Source organism: Lissotriton helveticus, chromosome 5_1 (assembly GCF_964261635.1).
Source record: "Lissotriton helveticus chromosome 5_1, aLisHel1.1, whole genome shotgun sequence".
NCBI lineage: Eukaryota > Metazoa > Chordata > Amphibia > Caudata > Salamandridae > Lissotriton > Lissotriton helveticus.
In genome coordinates, this window is record NC_136065.1 from 742,646,211 (window position 1) to 742,659,830 (window position 13,620).

A 13,620-nucleotide genomic window follows, 5' to 3' on the forward strand; every position below is an offset into this window, starting at 1 on the left:
TTCTACTTAACCACCTGCTATCATGAGAGACATCAGGGCTGCATGTTTTGAGCCCAGTACTGAGCCTGAAAAGCATTTCCAACCCCACTTACAAGTAAAACTTGCTAAAATGTGCCTGGCTGCTCTTCACTGAAAAGCTTGTTTCTGCATTCATTTTTGGCATACGTTTGCTCCTGCTGCGTCAGCAGAGCAGCGAATTTCTACTTAACCACCTGCTATCATGAGACATCAGGGCTGCATCTTTTGAGCCCAGTACTGAGCCTGAAAAGCGTTTCCAACCCCACTTACAAGTGAAACTTGCTAAAATGTGCCTCTCTGCTCTTCACTGAAAAGCTCATTCTGCGTACATTTTTGGCATGGGTTTGCTCCTGCTGGGTCAGCCGAGCAGCAAATTTCTACTTAACCACCTGCTATCATGAGAGACATCAGGGCTGCATGTTTTGAGCCCAGTACTGAGCCTGAAAAGCATTTCCAACCCCACTTACAAGTGAAACTTGCTAAAATGTGCCTGGCTGCTCTTCACTGAAAAGCTTGTTTCTGCATACATTTTTGGCATACGTTTGCTCCTGCTGCGTCAGCAGAGCAGCAAATTTCTACTTAACCACCTGCTATCATGAGAGACATCAGGGCTGCATCTTTTGAGCCCAGTACTGAGCCTGAAAAGCGTTTCCAACCCCACTTACAAGTGAAACTTGCCAAAATGTGCCTCTCTGCTCTTCACTGAAAAGCTGATTCTGCGTACATTTTTGGCATAGGTTTGCTCCTGCTGGGTCAGCTGAGCAGCAAATTTTGACTTAACCACCTGCTATCATGAGATACAGCAGGGCTGCATCTTTTGAGGCCAGTACTGAACCTGAAAAGCGTTTCCAACCCCACTTACAAGTGAAACTTGCTAAAATGTGCCTGGCTGCTCTTCACTGAAAAGCTTGGTTCTGCACACATTTTTAGCATACGTTTGCTCCTGCTGGGTCAGCCGAGCAGCGAATTTCTACTTAACCACCTGCTATCATGAGAGACATCAGGGCTGCATCTTTTGAGCCTGAAAAGCGTTTCCAACCCCACTTACAAGTGAAACTTGCTAAAATGTGCCTCTCTGCTCTTCACTGAAAAGCTCATTCTGCGTACATTTTTGGCATGGGTTTGCTCCTGCTGGGTCAGCCGAGCAGCAAATTTCTACTTAACCACCTGCTATCATGAGAGACATCAGGGCTGCATGTTTTGAGCCCAGTACTGAGCCTGAAAAGCATTTCCAACCCCACTTACAAGTGAAACTTGCTAAAATGTGCCTGGCTGCTCTTCACTGAAAAGCTTGTTTCTGCATACATTTTTGGCATACGTTTGCTCCTGCTGCGTCAGCAGAGCAGCGAATTTCTACTTAACCACCTGCTATCATGAGACATCAGGGCTGCATCTTTTGAGCCCAGTACTGAGCCTGAAAAGCGTTTCCAACCCCACTTACAAGTGAAACTTGCTAAAATGTGCCTGGCTGCTCTTCACTGAAAAGCTTGGTTCTGCACACATTTTTAGCATACGTTTGCTCCAGCTGGGTCAGCCGAGCTGCGAATTTCTACTTAACCACCTGCTATCATGAGAGACATCAGGGCTGCATCTTTTGAGCCCAGTACTGAGCCTGAAAAGCGTTTCCAACCCCACTTACAAGTGAAACTTGCTAAAATGTGCCTGGCTGCTCTTCACTGAAAAGCTTGGTTCTGCATACATTTTTAGCATACGTTTGCTCCTGCTGGGTCAGCCGAGCAGCGAATTTCTACTTAACCACCTGCTATCATGAGAGACATCAGGGCTGCATCTTTTGAGCCCAGTACTGAGCCTGAAAAGCGTTTCCAACCCCACTTACAAGTGAAACTTGCTAAAATGTGCCTCTCTGCTCTTCACTGAAAAGCTAATTCTGTGTACATTTTTGGCATGGGTTTGCTCCTGCTGGGTCAGCCGAGCAGCAAATTTCTACTTAACCAACTGCTATCATGAGAGACATCAGGGCTGCATCTTTTGAGCCCAGTACTGAGCCTGAAAAGCGTTTCCAACCCCACTTACAAGTGAAACTTGCTAAAATGTGCCTCTCTGCTCTTCACTGAAAAGCTCATTCTGCGTACATTTTTGGCATGGGTTTGCTCCTGCTGGGTCAGCCGAGCAGCAAATTTCTACTTAACCACCTGCTATCATGAGAGACATCAGGGCTGCATCTTTTGAGCCCAGCACTGAGCCTGAAAAGCATTTCCAACCCCACTTACAAGTGAAACTTGCTAAAATGTGCCTAGCTGCTCTTCACTGAAAAGCTTGTTTCTGCATACATTTTTGGCATACGTTTGCTCCTGCTGGGTCAGCCGAGCAGCGAATTTCTACTTAACCACCTGCATCATGAGAGACATCAGGGCTGCATCTTTTGAGCCTGAAAAGCATTTCCAACCCCACTTACAAGTGAAACTTGCTAAAATATGCCTGGCTGCTCTTCACTGAAAAGCTTGTTTCTGCATACATTTTTGGCATACGTTTGCTCCTGCTGCATCAGCAGAGCAGCGAATTTCTACTTAACCACCTGCTATCATGAGAGACATCAGGGCTGCATCTTTTGAGCCCAGTACTGAGCCTGAAAAGCATTTCCAACCCCACTTACAAGTGAAACTTGCTAAAATATGCCTGGCTGCTCTTCACTGAAAAGCTTGGTTCTGCACACATTTTTAGCATACGTTTGCTCCTGCTGGGTCAGCCGAGCAGCACATTTCTACAACCACCTGCTATCATGAGAGACATCAGGGCTGCATCTTTTGAGCCCAGTACTGAGCCTGAAAAGCATTTCTAACCCCACTTACAAGTGAAACTTGCTAAAATGTGCCTGGCTGCTCTTCACTGAAAAGCTTGGTTCTGCATACATTTTTAGCATACGTTTGCTCCTGCTGGGTCAGCGGAGCAGCGAATTTCTACTTAACCACCTGCTGTCATGAGAGACATCATGGCTGCATCTTTTGAGCCCAGTACTGAGCCTGAAAAGCATTTCCAACCCCATTTACAAGTGAAACTTGCTAAAATGTGCCTGGCTGCTCTTCACTGAAAAGCTTGGTTCTGCATACATTTTTAGCATACGTTTGCTCCTGCTGGGTCAGCCGAGCAGCGAATTTCTACTTAACCACCTGCTATCATGAGAGACATCAGGGCTGCATCTTTTGAGCCCAGTACTGAGCCTGAAAAGCGTTTCCAACCCCACTTACAAGTGAAACTTGCCAAAATGTGCCTCTCTGCTCTTCACTGAAAAGCTGATTCTGCGTACATTTTTGGCATAGGTTTGCTCCTGCTGGGTCAGCTGAGCAGCACATTTTGACTTAACCACCTGCTATCATGAGATACAGCAGGGCTGCATCTTTTGAGGCCAGTACTGAACCTGAAAAGCGTTTCCAACCCCACTTACAAGTGAAACTTGCTAAAATGTGCCTGGCTGCTCTTCACTGAAAAGCTTGGTTCTGCACACATTTTTAGCATACGTTTGCTCCTGCTGGGTCAGCCGAGCAGCGAATTTCTACTTAACCACCTGCTATCATGAGAGACATCAGGGCTGCATCTTTTGAGCCCAGTACTGAGCCTGAAAAGCGTTTCCAACCCCACTTACAAGTGAAACTTGCTAAAATGTGCCTGGCTGCTCTTCACTGAAAAGCTTGGTTCTGCATACATTTTTAGCATACGTTTGCTCCTGCTGGGTCAGCCGAGCAGCGAATTTCTACTTAACCACCTGCTATCATGAGAGACATCAGGGCTGCATCTTTTGAGCCTGAAAAGCGTTTCCAACCCCACTTACAAGTGAAACTTGCTAAAATGTGCCTCTCTGCTCTTCACTGAAAAGCTCATTCTGCGTACATTTTTGGCATGGGTTTGCTCCTGCTGGGTCAGCCGAGCAGCAAATTTCTACTTAACCACCTGCTATCATGAGAGACATCAGGGCTGCATGTTTTGAGCCCAGTACTGAGCCTGAAAAGCATTTCCAACCCCACTTACAAGTGAAACTTGCTAAAATGTGCCTGGCTGCTCTTCACTGAAAAGCTTGTTTCTGCATACATTTTTGGCATACGTTTGCTCCTGCTGCGTCAGCAGAGCAGCGAATTTCTACTTAACCACCTGCTATCATGAGACATCAGGGCTGCATCTTTTGAGCCCAGTACTGAGCCTGAAAAGCGTTTCCAACCCCACTTACAAGTGAAACTTGCTAAAATGTGCCTGGCTGCTCTTCACTGAAAAGCTTGGTTCTGCACACATTTTTAGCATACGTTTGCTCCAGCTGGGTCAGCCGAGCTGCGAATTTCTACTTAACCACCTGCTATCATGAGAGACATCAGGGCTGCATCTTTTGAGCCCAGTACTGAGCCTGAAAAGCGTTTCCAACCCCACTTACAAGTGAAACTTGCTAAAATGTGCCTGGCTGCTCTTCACTGAAAAGCTTGGTTCTGCATACATTTTTAGCATACGTTTGCTCCTGCTGGGTCAGCCGAGCAGCGAATTTCTACTTAACCACCTGCTATCATGAGAGACATCAGGGCTGCATCTTTTGAGCCCAGTACTGAGCCTGAAAAGCGTTTCCAACCCCACTTACAAGTGAAACTTGCTAAAATGTGCCTCTCTGCTCTTCACTGAAAAGCTAATTCTGTGTACATTTTTGGCATGGGTTTGCTCCTGCTGGGTCAGCCGAGCAGCAAATTTCTACTTAACCAACTGCTATCATGAGAGACATCAGGGCTGCATCTTTTGAGCCCAGTACTGAGCCTGAAAAGCGTTTCCAACCCCACTTACAAGTGAAACTTGCTAAAATGTGCCTCTCTGCTCTTCACTGAAAAGCTCATTCTGCGTACATTTTTGGCATGGGTTTGCTCCTGCTGGGTCAGCCGAGCAGCAAATTTCTACTTAACCACCTGCTATCATGAGAGACATCAGGGCTGCATCTTTTGAGCCCAGCACTGAGCCTGAAAAGCATTTCCAACCCCACTTACAAGTGAAACTTGCTAAAATGTGCCTAGCTGCTCTTCACTGAAAAGCTTGTTTCTGCATACATTTTTGGCATACGTTTGCTCCTGCTGGGTCAGCCGAGCAGCGAATTTCTACTTAACCACCTGCATCATGAGAGACATCAGGGCTGCATCTTTTGAGCCTGAAAAGCATTTCCAACCCCACTTACAACTGAAACTTGCTAAAATATGCCTGGCTGCTCTTCACTGAAAAGCTTGTTTCTGCATACATTTTTGGCATACGTTTGCTCCTGCTGCATCAGCAGAGCAGCGAATTTCTACTTAACCACCTGCTATCATGAGAGACATCAGGGCTGCATCTTTTGAGCCCAGTACTGAGCCTGAAAAGCATTTCCAACCCCACTTACAAGTGAAACTTGCTAAAATATGCCTGGCTGCTCTTCACTGAAAAGCTTGGTTCTGCACACATTTTTAGCATACGTTTGCTCCTGCTGGGTCAGCCGAGCAGCACATTTCTACAACCACCTGCTATCATGAGAGACATCAGGGCTGCATCTTTTGAGCCCAGTACTGAGCCTGAAAAGCATTTCTAACCCCACTTACAAGTGAAACTTGCTAAAATGTGCCTGGCTGCTCTTCACTGAAAAGCTTGGTTCTGCATACATTTTTAGCATACGTTTGCTCCTGCTGGGTCAGCGGAGCAGCGAATTTCTACTTAACCACCTGCTGTCATGAGAGACATCATGGCTGCATCTTTTGAGCCCAGTACTGAGCCTGAAAAGCATTTCCAACCCCATTTACAAGTGAAACTTGCTAAAATGTGCCTGGCTGCTCTTCACTGAAAAGCTTGGTTCTGCATACATTTTTAGCATACGTTTGCTCCTGCTGGGTCAGCCGAGCAGCGAATTTCTACTTAACCACCTGCTATCATGAGAGACATCAGGGCTGCATCTTTTGAGCCCAGTACTGAGCCTGAAAAGCATTTCCAACCCCACTTACAAGTGAAACTTGCTAAAATGTGCCTGGCTGCTCTTCACTGAAAAGCTTGTTTCTGCAAAAAAAATTGGCATACGTTTGGCTCCTGCTGCGTCAGCAGAGCAGCGAATTTCTACTTAACCACCTGCTATCATGAGAGACATCAGGGCTGCATCTTTTGAGCCCAGTACTGAGCCTGAAAAGCATTTCCAACCCCACTTACAAGTGAAACTTGATAAAATATGCCTGGCTGCTCTTCACTGAAAAGTTTGGTTCTGCATACATTTTTAGCATACGTTTGCTCCTGCTGGGTCTGCCGAGCAGCACATTTCTTCTTAACCACCTGCTATCATGAGAGACATCAGGGCTGCATCTTTTGAGCCCAGTACTGCGCCTGAAAAGCTTTTCCAACCCCACTTACAGTGAAACTTGCTAAAATGTGCCTGGCTGCTCTTCACTGAAAAGCTTGGTTCTGCATACATTTTTAGCATATGTTTGCTCCTGCTGGGCCAGCCGAGCAGCGAATTTCTACTTAACCACCTGCTATCATGAGAGACATCAGGGCTGCATCTTTTGAGCCCAGTACTGAGCCTGAAAAGCGTTTCCAACCCCACTTACAAGTGAAACTTGCTAAAATGTGCCTGGCTGCTCTTCACTGAAAAGCTTGGTTCTGCATACATGTTTAGCATAGTTTGCTCCTGCTGGGTCAGCCGAGCAGCACATTTCTACTTAACCACCTGCTATCATGAGAGACATCAGGGCTGCATCTTTTGAGCCCAGTACTGAGCCTGAAAAGCGTTTCCAACCCCACTTACAAGTGAAACTTGCTCAAATGTGCCTGGCTGCTCTTCACTAAAAAGCTTGGTTCTGCATACATTTTTAGCATACGTTTGCTCCTGCTGGGTCAGCCGAGCAGCAAATTTCTACTTAACCACCTGCTATCATGAGAGAGATCATCAGGGCTGCATCGTTTGAGCCCAGTACTGAGCCTGAAAAGCCTTTCCAACCCCACTTACAAGTAAAACTTGCTAAAATGTGCCTGGCTGCTCTTCACTGAAAAGCTTGGTTTTGCACACATTTTTAGCATACGTTTGCTCCTGCTGGGTCAGCCGAGCAGCACATTTCTACTTAACCACCTGCTATCATGAGAGACATCAGGGCTGCATCTTCTGATGCCAGTACTGAGCCTGAAAAGGATTTCCAACCCCACTTACAAGTGAAACTTGCTAAAATGTGCCTAGCTGCTCTTCACTGAAAAGCTTGTTTCCGCATACATTTTTGGCATACGTTTGCTCCTGCTGGGTCAGCCGAGCAGCAAATTTCTACTTAACCACCTGCGATCATGAGAGAGATCAGGGCTGCATCTTTTGAGCCCAGTACTGAGCCTGAAAAGCATTTCCAACCCCACTTACAAGTGAAACTTGCTAAAATGTGCCTGGCTGCTCTTCACTGAAAAGCTTGTTTCTGTATACATTTTTGGCATACGTTTGCTCCTGCTGGGTCAGCCGAGCAGCGAATTTCTTTAACCACCTACTATCATGAGAGACATCAGGGCTGCATCTTTTGAGCCCAGTACTGAGCCTGAAAAGCATTTCCAACCCCACTTACAAGTGAAACTTGCTAAAATGTGCCTAGCTGCTCTTCACTGAAAAGCTTGTTTCTGCATACATTTTTGGCATACGTTTGCTCCTGCTGGGTCAGCCGAGCAGCGAATTTCTACTTAACCACCTGCATCATGAGAGACATCAGGGCTGCATCTTTTGAGCCTGAAAAGCATTTCCAACCCCACTTACAAGTGAAACTTGCTAAAATGTGCCTGGCTGCTCTTCACTGAAAAGCTTGTTTCTGCATACATTTTTGGCATACGTTTGCTCCTGCTGCATCAGCAGAGCAGCAAATTTCTACTTAACCACCTGCTATCATGAGACATCAGGGCTGCATCTTTTGAGCCCAGTACTGAGCCTGAAAAGCGTTTCCAACCCCACTTACAAGTGAAACTTGCTAAAATGTGCCTGGCTGCTCTTCACTGAAAAGCTTGGTTCTGCACACATTTTTAGCATACGTTTGCTCCTGCTGGGTCAGCCGAGCAGCAAATTTCTACTTAACCACCTGCTATCATGAGAGACATCAGGGCTGCATCTTTTGAGCCCAGTACTGAGCCTGAAAAGCGTTTCCAACCCCACTTACAAGTGAAACTTGCTAAAATGTGCCTGGCTGCTCTTCACTGAAAAGCTTGGTTCTGCATACATTTTTAGCATACGTTTGCTCCTGCTGGGTCAGCCGAGCAGCGAATTTCTACTTAACCACCTGCTATCATGAGAGACATCAGGGCTGCATCTTTTGAGCCCAGTACTGAGCCTGAAAAGCGTTTCCAACCCCACTTACAAGTGAAACTTGCTAAAATGTGCCTCTCTGCTCTTCACTGAAAAGCTAATTCTGCGTAGATTTTTGGCATGGGTTTGCTCCTGCTGGGTCAGCCGAGCAGCAAATTTCTACTTAACCACCTGCTATCATGAGAGACATCAGGGCAGCATGTTTTGAGCCCAGTACTGAGCCTGAAAAGCATTTCCAACCCCACTTACAAGTGAAACTTGCTAAAATGTGCCTAGCTGCTCTTCACTGAAAAGCTTGTTTCCGCATACATTTTTGGCATACGTTTGCTCCTGCTGGGTCAGCCGAGCAGCAAATTTCTACTTAACCACCTGCGATCATGAGAGAGATCAGGGCTGCATCTTTTGAGCCCAGTACTGAGCCTGAAAAGCATTTCCAACCCCACTTACAAGTGAAACTTGCTAAAATGTGCCTGGCTGCTCTTCACTGAAAAGCTTGTTTCTGTATACATTTTTGGCATACGTTTGCTCCTGCTGGGTCAGCCGAGCAGCGAATTTCTTTAACCACCTACTATCATGAGAGACATCAGGGCTGCATCTTTTGAGCCCAGTACTGAGCCTGAAAAGCATTTCCAACCCCACTTACAAGTGAAACTTGCTAAAATGTGCCTAGCTGCTCTTCACTGAAAAGCTTGTTTCTGCATACATTTTTGGCATACGTTTGCTCCTGCTGGGCCAGCCGAGCAGCGAATTTCTACTTAACCACCTGCATCATGAGAGACATCAGGGCTGCATCTTTTGAGCCTGAAAAGCATTTCCAACCCCACTTACAAGTGAAACTTGCTAAAATGTGCCTGGCTGCTCTTCACTGAAAAGCTTGTTTCTGCATACATTTTTGGCATACGTTTGCTCCTGCTGCATCAGCAGAGCAGCAAATTTCTACTTAACCACCTGCTATCATGAGACATCAGGGCTGCATCTTTTGAGCCCAGTACTGAGCCTGAAAAGCGTTTCCAACCCCACTTACAAGTGAAACTTGCTAAAATGTGCCTGGCTGCTCTTCACTGAAAAGCTTGGTTCTGCACACATTTTTAGCATATGTTTGCTCCTGCTGGGTCAGCCGAGCAGCAAATTTCTACTTAACCACCTGCTATCATGAGAGACATCAGGGCTGCATCTTTTGAGCCCAGTACTGAGCCTGAAAAGCGTTTCCAACCTCACTTACAAGTGAAACTTGCTAAAATGTGCCTGGCTGCTCTTCACTGAAAAGCTTGGTTCTGCATACATTTTTAGCATACGTTTGCTCCTGCTGGGTCAGCCGAGCAGCGAATTTCTACTTAACCACCTGCTATCATGAGAGACATCAGGGCTGCATCTTTTGAGCCCAGTACTGAGCCTGAAAAGCGTTTCCAACCCCACTTACAAGTGAAACTTGCTAAAATGTGCCTCTCTGCTCTTCACTGAAAAGCTAATTCTGCGTACATTTTTGGCATGGGTTTGCTCCTGCTGGGTCAGCCGAGCAGCAAATTTCTACTTAACCACCTGCTATCATGAGAGACATCAGGGCAGCATGTTTTGAGCCCAGTACTGAGCCTGAAAAGCATTTCCAACCCCACTTACAAGTGAAACTTGCTAAAATGTGCCTGGCTGCTCTTCACTGAAAAGCTTGTTTCTGCATACATTTTTGGCATACGTTTGCTCCTGCTGCGTCAGCAGAGCAGCGAATTTCTACTTAACCACCTGCTATCATGAGACATCAGGGCTGCATCTTTTGAGCCCAGTACTGAGCCTGAAAAGCGTTTCCAACCCCACTTACAAGTGAAACTTGCTAAAATGTGCCTCTCTGCTCTTCACTGAAAAGCTTGGTTCTGCATACATTTTTAGCATACGTTTGCTCCTGCTGGGTCAGCCGAGCAGCAAATTTCTACTTAACCGCCTGCTATCATGAGAGACATCAGGGCTGCATCTTTTGAGCCCAGTACTGAGCCTGAAAAGCATTTCCAACCACACTTACAAGTGAAACTTGCTAAAATGTGCCTAGCTGCTCTTCACTGAAAAGCTTGTTTCTGCATACATTTTTGGCATACGTTTGCTCCTGCTGGGTCAGCCGAGCAGCAAATTTCTACTTAACCACCTGCTATCATGAGAGACATCAGGGCTGCATCTTTTGAGCCCAGTACTGAGCCTGAAAAGCATTTCCAACCCCACTTACAAGTGAAACTTGATAAAATGTGCCTAGCTGCTCTTCACTGAAAAGCTTGTTTCTGCATACATTTTTGGCATACGTTTGCTCCTGCTGGGTCAGCCGAGCAGCAAATTTCTACTTAACCACCTGCTATCATAAGAGACATCAGGGCTGCATCTTTTGAGCCCAGTACTGAGCCTGAAAAGCATTTCCAACCCCACTTACAAGTGAAACTTGATAAAATGTGCCTCTCTGCTCTTCACTGAAAAGCTTGGTTCTGCATACATTTTTAGCATACGTTTGCTCCTGCTGGGTCAGCCGAGCAGCAAATTTCTACTTATTCACCTGCTATCATGAGAGACATCAGGGCTGCATCTTTTGAGCCCAGTACTGAGCCCGAAAAGCATTTCCAACCCCACTTAGAAGTGAAACTTGCTAAAATATGCCTGGCTGCTCTTCACTGAAAAGCTTGGTTCTGCATACATTTTTAGCATACGTTTGCTCCTGCTGGGTCAGCCGAGCAGCAAATTTCTACTTAACCACCTGCTATCATGAGAGACATCAGGGCTGCATCTTTTGAGGCCAGTACTAAGCCTGAAAAGCATTTCCAACCCCACTTACAAGTGAAACTTGCTAAAATGTGCCTAGCTGCTCTTCACTGAAAAGCTTGTTTCTGCATACATTTTTGGCATACGTTTGCTCCTGCTGGGTCAGCTGAGCAGCGAATTTCTACTTAACCACCTGCTATCATGAGAGACAGCAGGGCTGCATCTTTTGAGCCCAGTACTGAGCCTGAAATGCGTTTCCAACCCCACTTACAAGTGAAACTTGCTAAAATGTGCCTGGCTGTTCTTCACTGAAAAGCTTGGTTCTGCATACATTTTTAGCATACGTTTGCTCCTGCTGGGTCAGCCGAGCAGCGAATTTCTACTTAACCACCTGCATCATGAGAGACATCAGGGCTGCATCTTTTGAGCCCAGTACTGAGCCTGAAAAGAATTTCCAACCCCACTTACAAGTGAAACTTGCTAAAATGTGCCTGGCTGCTCTTCACTGAAAAGCTTGTTTCTGCATACATTTTTGGCATACGTTTGCTCCTGCTGCGTCAGCAGAGCAGCGAATTTCTACTTAACCACCTGCTATCATGAGAGACATCAGGGCTGCATCTTTTGAGCCCAGTACTGAGCCTGAAAAGCGTTTCCAACCCCACTTACAAGTGAAACTTGCCAAAATGTGCCTCTCTGCTCTTCACTGAAAAGCTGATTCTGCGTACATTTTTGGCATAGGTTTGCTCCTGCTGGGTCAGCTGAGCAGCAAATTTCGACTTAACCACCTGCTATCATGAGATACAGCAGGGCTGCATCTTTTGAGGCCAGTACTGAACCTGAAAAGCGTTTCCAACCCCACTTACAAGTGAAACTTGCTAAAATGTGCCTGGCTGCTCTTCACTGAAAAGCTTGGTTCTGCACACATTTTTAGCATACGTTTGCTCCTGCTGGGTCAGCCGAGCAGCGAATTTCTACTTAACCACCTGCTATCATGAGAGACATCAGGGCTGCATCTTTTGAGCCCAGTACTGAGCCTGAAAAGCGTTTCCAACCCCACTTACAAGTGAAACTTGCTAAAATGTGCCTGGCTGCTCTTCACTGAAAAGCTTGGTTCTGCATACATTTTTAGCATACGTTTGCTCCTGCTGGGTCAGCCGAGCAGCACATTTCTACTTAACCACCTGCTATCATGAGAGACATCAGGGCTGCATCTTTTGAGCCCAGTACTGAGCCTGAAAAGCATTTCCAACCCCACTTACAAGTGAAACTTGCTAAAATGTGCCTCTCTGCTCTTCACTGAAAAGCTTGGTTCTGCGTACATTTTTAGCATACGTTTGCTCCTGCTGGGTCAGCCGAGCAGCGAATTTCTACTTAACCACCTGCATCATGAGAGACATCAGGGCTGCATCTTTTGAGCCTGAAAAGCATTTCCAACCCCACTTACAAGTGAAACTTGCTAAAATGTGCCTGGCTGCTCTTCACTGAAAAGCTTGTTTCTGCATACATTTTTGGCATACGTTTGCTCCTGCTGCATCAGCAGAGCAGCAAATTTCTACTTAACCACCTGCTATCATGAGACATCAGGGCTGCATCTTTTGAGCCCAGTACTGAGCCTGAAAAGCGTTTCCAATCCCACTTACAAGTGAAACTTGCTAAAATGTGCCTGGCTGCTCTTCACTGAAAAGCTTGGTTCTGCACACATTTTTAGCATACGTTTGCTCCTGCTGGGTCAGCCGAGCAGCAAATTTCTACTTAACCACCTGCTATCATGAGAGACATCAGGGCTGCATCTTTTGAGCCCAGTACTGAGCCTGAAAAGCGTTTCCAACCTCACTTACAAGTGAAACTTGCTAAAATGTGCCTGGCTGCTCTTCACTGAAAAGCTTGGTTCTGCATACATTTTTAGCATACGTTTGCTCCTGCTGGGTCAGCCGAGCAGCGAATTTCTACTTAACCACCTGCTATCATGAGAGACATCAGGGCTGCATCTTTTGAGCCCAGTACTGAGCCTGAAAAGCGTTTCCAACCCCACTTACAAGTGAAACTTGCTAAAATGTGCCTCTCTGCTCTTCACTGAAAAGCTAATTCTGCGTACATTTTTGGCATGGGTTTGCTCCTGCTGGGTCAGCCGAGCAGCAAATTTCTACTTAACCACCTGCTATCATGAGAGACATCAGGGCAGCATGTTTTGAGCCCAGTACTGAGCCTGAAAAGCATTTCCAACCCCACTTACAAGTGAAACTTGCTAAAATGTGCCTGGCTGCTCTTCACTGAAAAGCTTGTTTCTGCATACATTTTTGGCATACTTTTGCTCCTGCTGCGTCAGCAGAGCAGCGAATTTCTACTTAACCACCTGCTATCATGAGACATCAGGGCTGCATCTTTTGAGCCCAGTACTGAGCCTGAAAAGCGTTTCCAACCCCACTTACAAGTGAAACTTGCTAAAATGTGCCTCTCTGCTCTTCACTGAAAAGCTTGGTTCTGCATACATTTTTAGCATACGTTTGCTCCTGCTGGGTCAGCCGAGCAGCAAATTTCTACTTAACCGCCTGCTATCATGAGAGACATCAGGGCTGCATCTTTTGAGCCCAGTACTGAGCCTGAAAAGCATTTCCAAC